We start from the raw sequence: 6,540 nt of genomic DNA on the forward strand, positions 1-6,540 counted from the left end.
ACATCTACCAATGTGATATATGCCACATCATGTGCCAGCAATGCCCCTCTGCCATGTACATTGGCCAAACCGGACAGTCTACGCAAAAGAATTAATGGACACAAATCTGACATCAGGAATCATAATACTCAAAAACCAGTGGGAGAACACTTTAACCTGTCTGGTCATTCAGTGACAGACCTGCGGGTGGCTATATTACAACAGAAAAACTTCAAAAACAGGCTCCAAGGAGAGACTGCTGAGCTGGAATTGATATGTAAACTAGACACAATCAACAAAGGATTGAATAAGGACTGGGAATGGCTGAGCCATTACAAACATTGAATCTATCTCCCCTTGTAAGTATTCTCACACTTCTTATCAACCTGTCTGTACTGGGCTAGCTTGATTATCACTTCAAAAGTTTTTTTTTCTCTTACTTAATTGGCTTCTCAGAGTTGGTAAGACAACTCCCACCTGTTCATGCTCTCTGTATGTGTGTATATATATCTCCTCAATATATGTTCCATTCTATATGCATCCAAAGAAGTGGGCTGTAGTCCACGAAAGCTTATGCTCTAATAAATTTGTTAGTCTCTAAGGTGCCACAAGTACTCCTGTTCTTTTTGCGGATACAGACTAACATCTGCTACTCTGAAACCTGTCATAGTGGATGCAAAGTTAGTTCATACTCCTTTTGCAAACAGGCACATTAAGAAGCCAACTCAGGAAAGTTAGGTTTAAATCAACATAAAGCAGTCATGCATTTGATACTATTTTCAGTTATGTTTATAAATTTCAAACTCTGAATACTAATTCCCTCCCCCCTTTTTTTAATACATAATGATCTGAACAGTAGCCTCAACCAGTACAACAGTTAACTTTTTTTATTTATTTACAACTAAAAGACAAAACTTTCGCTGAGAATCTGGCCTATTGTTTTTTGGGGGAGAGTCAGTCATTGCAATTTACACTAATTGGCAATCTAGCCAAATGAACAACCAGCCATACTCCCTCAGCCAAAAGACTATTGGCCTAATTCCAAAGATGCTGAACATCTGCAGCTCCCCAGTCACTGGAATTTGCGGGTAATCAACACCTCTGAAAAGCAGACCACATGTAACTAAAGCCTTGCAGCATTCTCTGAAGGTCGCTGTATCAGACTAATGGGACTGAATCAAATTCCAGAGTGATAGGATAGCTCATCCCTGTTCAAAACCAGGAGGTAGTTTGAACAGGTATCTGACCTTGATTCTGTAATATTCTCTGAGAAGAAAGCTAGTCTCAAGCATGGTCATGGCCAAAACAAAGAGAGGTTTATAGGTCAAAACAAACAACTCAAAATGCACCCAGAAAAACAAAGTGGAAACTAGTACAGTTTATAAAGCACAGATATTAACTATCCCCCATAAACACCACCACTACATCTCCAGGCAATCTTCAGCTGCAGTCATGTGTTAATGGACCTGACAAAAAGTTGTCCTCATACATATTCTCTCACGTGCTCTCCAGCATTTATTTTTGAATCTGGCTCTTTCAAATCAATTGAGCCAAACTGCTGAAAACTTTGATTTGCTATTTTGCACCTAGTTGCAGAAAACAAAAGGGCTCAGTCATCTTAAACAAACCCCATTCTTATACACTGTTTGCAGTTTTGGGGGGCTGCTCCAAAGCCCATTGAAATAAATTTGACTTCAAAGGCTTTGGATCAGGCCCTTGGTTTCTCGATTAGCTTTCCACCTAATTTTTTTTCCCTTCACTGTTTACTCAAGAGAGAATCAATTTATAAAATCATTTAATTAAGCTAAAAAGACCCCTCTCCTTTAATTAGGAGTACTGATTAGATCTAGCCACATTTCCACTTCCTTGTATGCAAGTAGCAGGATGAACTAGTAGAAAATTAATCTGGCTCTAAAATTCTTCGTGCTTCCTTCACAGAAGGAAGTTGGAATGTTGCTAGATTTAATCAGTGCTCTTGTATAAGAATGAGGCTTGTTTAAGATGATTGAGCCTTTTCTTTCCTATAAGAACTTTTTAAAGTCCACTTTACATTTAAATTTTGTAGTAAGAAAAATAAATGTAAGCAATTTGGTGCTTCACACCCAGGTGCCAGCAGGGGGGTCCACTGCGCACACAAGAGAGACAGGGCCCTTGCTCTCAGTTCTGGTGCCCCAGGAAACTCCTTCTGAGTCCCAATGGCCTTCAGATGGAGCATGCACAATCTGGGCAGCACTAGGAACTGTGCGAGGCTCAAATATGCTCAGTGAGGACAGACTAGGAAGTCTCTACTGAGCATGTGCAAATTAAGATTTTTTTCAAAGGGTAATAATTTGGTTAAACTTAGGTGGATTTTCCTGGTGATAGCAAAAGGCACATCCCTGACACAAAGGCCAACTTCCTGCCAAATCTCAAGACCCTGCGCTAAACTATAGGGGCACTAGAGCATTTCAAAGAGACTGTCACTGGAATTTTTAAAACCAGGACAAAACAATATATTCTTCCCTGGCCTTATTTTCAGAAATGATTGAACTGTTTTGACTGACATTTTCCATAAGACTTCAGCCTGTAGCAAACACCCAAGATGGAAAGTTTCAGCACAAACAGTTGGTGTTTTACAAAGTTATAAGCAACTGAAAAGAGGAGTTTTATAATGGAAAATGTTGGACGAAACTTAATAATAGGCAATGCTACCAGTCCTGCCTATCATAGAACCTTTCCAGCTCCTATCTTTGGAATAATGCTAAAAATCTGTACAGAGCTGCCTGGCAGGCCTCATATTTTCATTATGACCTGAACATTCAAGCTATTTTGAGAAAGTTTCAAAATGCCAAGACCATCCCACGTTCTCAGCCCAGAGATACAGAAATCCAAACTTGAGAAATATTGCATGGTTTAGAAATAGGGAGCCTGCAGAGAGTGCTCATAAAGCAAATAGCAAATCTGGATTACAGCTGTGAGTTTTCCGTTTTACAGATGCTAGTCACCCATCCTTACTCATAAAAACGAAGAGACTGTGTAACAGGCATGGGACAGCACAGGGTACTGTGTTAACTTACAGTAATGTGTTCCATGCTGTCATCACCATTGCACAACAGTAATTGGATTAGCACAGAGGTGGGCAAACTATGGCCTGTGGGCTGGATCTGGCCTGCCAGCCGTTTTAAACCGGCCCTCGAACTCCCGCTGAGGAGTGGGGTCTGGGGCATGCCCCGCTCCGGTGCTCCAGCTGGGGAGCAGGGTCGGTGGCCGCTCCGCGCAGCCCCTGGTAATCTCAGCATGCCCCCCCTCCAGCGCTCCAATGGGAGCTGCAGATGCAATGCCTGCAGATGGGGAAGCATGTGGCGCCCCCTGGCTGAGCCTCCATGTAGGAGTCAGAGAAAGGACATGCTGCTGCTTCCGGGAGCCACTTGAGGTAAGCGCTGCCCGGAGGCTGCACCCCTGAGCCTCTCCCATGCCCCAAACCCCTGCCCCCCCAGCCCTGATCTCCTTCCCACCCTCTGAACTCCTTGATCCCAGCCCAGAGCACCCTCCTACACCTCAAATTCCTCATCCCCAGCCCCACCCCAGAGCCTGCACCCCAAACCAGAGTCCTCACCCCCTCCCAGACCCCAATCCCAATTTTGTGAGCATTCATGGCCTGCCATATAATTTCTATTCCCAGATGTGGCCCTTGGGCCAAAAAGTTTGCCAACCCCTGGATTAGCAAGAATAGCAAAAACCTGTCACAAGACAAAGCCATATGCTGTTAGATCTGGCAAATGAAACAGCTTGACTGAGCAAGTAACTCAAACACTCTTGCTCAGTCATTTATTGGATAAGCAATGGATTTCTTCTTAAAAAACAGCCACCATGGATCTAGTATATAAAAAAAATTCACTTCTTAAACACCATAGAAAGGGCTAAACCTAAAGAGAAATCCAAATGGCAAAAATCCTACTGCACGTGCACAGAGCTCCCTGCAGAACCATGCCCTCACTTCCTCCCCTACTCTGGCATTGGCATCCTATTTCTTCCCTTTCCTGAACAAAATTGTTCATCTCCGCTCACATCACAATTCCCTCCCCCCCCCCAAATCCTATTATATAGATTGTTTATATATTGAACTCTAATATGTGTTTTGTTTCTGCTTATTGTAATGTCAGTATACTCCCTCTCTCCTTATTGTTACCTAATAATAGTGTAACTAGTGCACTGTGACAATGTGCCCTCCGGACAATGGAAATCGTTATTACAAGGAAAACATCAGTATTCTACTGTGGACTCACAAGGATTAATCATCTCATTTTCCCCTTGGGAGTTATTTTGAATGGAAGGAGATCTCTTAGGCTAAATGTGCTAGGGATTGATCGAGGGTCAGATGAAGTCAGAAGTGTAAAATAATTCAGAGACAGCATTACTCTGAGCTGTGAACTGGGATGAGATAGCCTGAATGGAGCAGAGGAACAGCATAGGTTGTGCAGAAAATTGTATCCAACGGATCCTTGTACTGGAAATGTTATGCATTCCACATAAAAATTGCTTCCCTGATTTGTGGAAACAGTGCATAGCCTCCAGCTGGTACAAAATACTGCTGCTCACTTCCTCCATGTTTGGGCTTCCATGAACATGTCAAGCCAATGTTCAAATCCCTCAACTGATTCCCAGTCTACATCCAATGTCACTTTAAGGCCTTGGGCCTATAATCTTCAAAGCTATGAATGAATCAAACCCCAGCTACATTAAAGACTGAATTTTGATCTACCTATCACTGAGCTACCTGCTCTCCTCTGGGACAAATACAGATCAGGCTGAAGCCTGTGGGAGCAAAACTTGCAGAGGAGATTAGTTGAATCCAGAGTCAGACCATCTTTAGGAAACCCTGCAAAAACTCTGATGAAGCATTTCCACCATAACAAAAATGATACTTATGGTAGTCACATCACCTTCAACTTACCTCAAATCAGATCAACCAATCAAACAAAAATAACACTATCCTAAGCAAAGTTTTTAAATCCTGAAAAGAGAAGAGACCCAGTGGATCAATGAAGCTCACTAAAAAGGTTGCTATTACTAATTGATTTTCAAATACTAATGCAATCGGCAGCAGTATACTATGTATACTGACTAATTCCGGATAAATTTGTGACTTTTTTTGTAATTATATGACATAAGAATGAGATGTATATCTATAGATATATAAATATTATATAGACATATAAATAATTTTAGTGGGTTACCAGTGTTGTATGTAACAATATGTCTGAAATAAAACAGACTCAAATAACAGGATGACAGTGACCCATTCAATTTTCATGTGTCTGTTGAACTAGAATATTAAGTCATGGGGAGACTGAGTATAGGAAAAAATTCATTTTGAACTTCAGTGATTTTTGCAATCTTATTGGAATTCAGCTGTTCAAGTACCCTTTTGAGCTACAATCTTGAAGTTTTGTATACCCATTCATTGTGGACCACTGACAAGGAAAAAAAAACACCCCGCAATATTTCCACAATAGATCTTCAAAAAGGTATTAGTCAGACAAGTGACAAGTCCTATTAGTTTCTTTTTGGAGATGAACATTGGCCCTGAGCGAAGGCCCTCTAAATCGACTGCCGATCACTCACTCGTCGACTCCTGTACTCCGCCGGAACGAGAAGCATAAGGTAAGTTGACAGGAGAATATCTCCCGTCGACCCAGTGCAATGGAGACACTGCAATAAGTCTACCTAAGTTACGTAACCCTAACCCTATCCCTAACTCCTTGTGTAACTTAGGTCGACTTAACCTCGTAGTGTAGACCTGCCCAAAGAATTGCCAGAGCAGCAAGCCTGCCACAAACATTGATAGTTAAATACAGTCCATGAATGGACTCATGTCAACTCGTATACACATACTGTGGTCACTATGAAAATGATTATCATAAGTGTACAGGTACAACACAACCACAGTTATTTCCTATTGTAAGGCTTTGTCTGCACAGCAAGTTATAGTGGTATAATTGAACTGATACAGTTATACCAGTATAACTCCCCATGGGGCTGCTTTTATTCTGGAGAAAAAGTGACCAGGACGTGGGTGGTCTTGCCTCATGGTCACAGCAAGAGGAGGTGGCCAGAAATCAAAGCCAAGGGTCAGAGGTGGAGTCAGAAATTGGAGCCGAGGGTCAAGACCCAGTTATCTGGAGTGAAGTAAGACTTCCAAAGCTGGAACAAGACAGAAACAGGAGCTATCACACCCATAGGCAAACGCTTTGAGCAGCCACTGAAGTGCTGCTGCTGCTGGTGGTCTTAAGAGCCAGTCTCCAGACTCTTCCAACCAATCAGGTGGTATAGCTAATCAGGCAGGCTACTACAGGCCAGCTGCACTTGGTAGGTTGCCTGGAGACTGGGTCTGTTGCCGGCCCTGCTTCCTGAAGATCTTTTTTTAGCTTAAGCTACCCCCAAAGCACATAAACTAAAGGCACTCATATTGGAATAAGTGTGTCCACATGTGGGGTTATACTGATATAACTATAGCATTTTCCATGGGAAGTTATACCAGCACAAGGTATGAATTCAGGCTACAGTGCCAATAACAGCAAC

This window comes from Trachemys scripta, chromosome 1 (assembly GCF_013100865.1).
Source record: "Trachemys scripta elegans isolate TJP31775 chromosome 1, CAS_Tse_1.0, whole genome shotgun sequence".
Classification (NCBI taxonomy): domain Eukaryota; kingdom Metazoa; phylum Chordata; order Testudines; family Emydidae; genus Trachemys; species Trachemys scripta.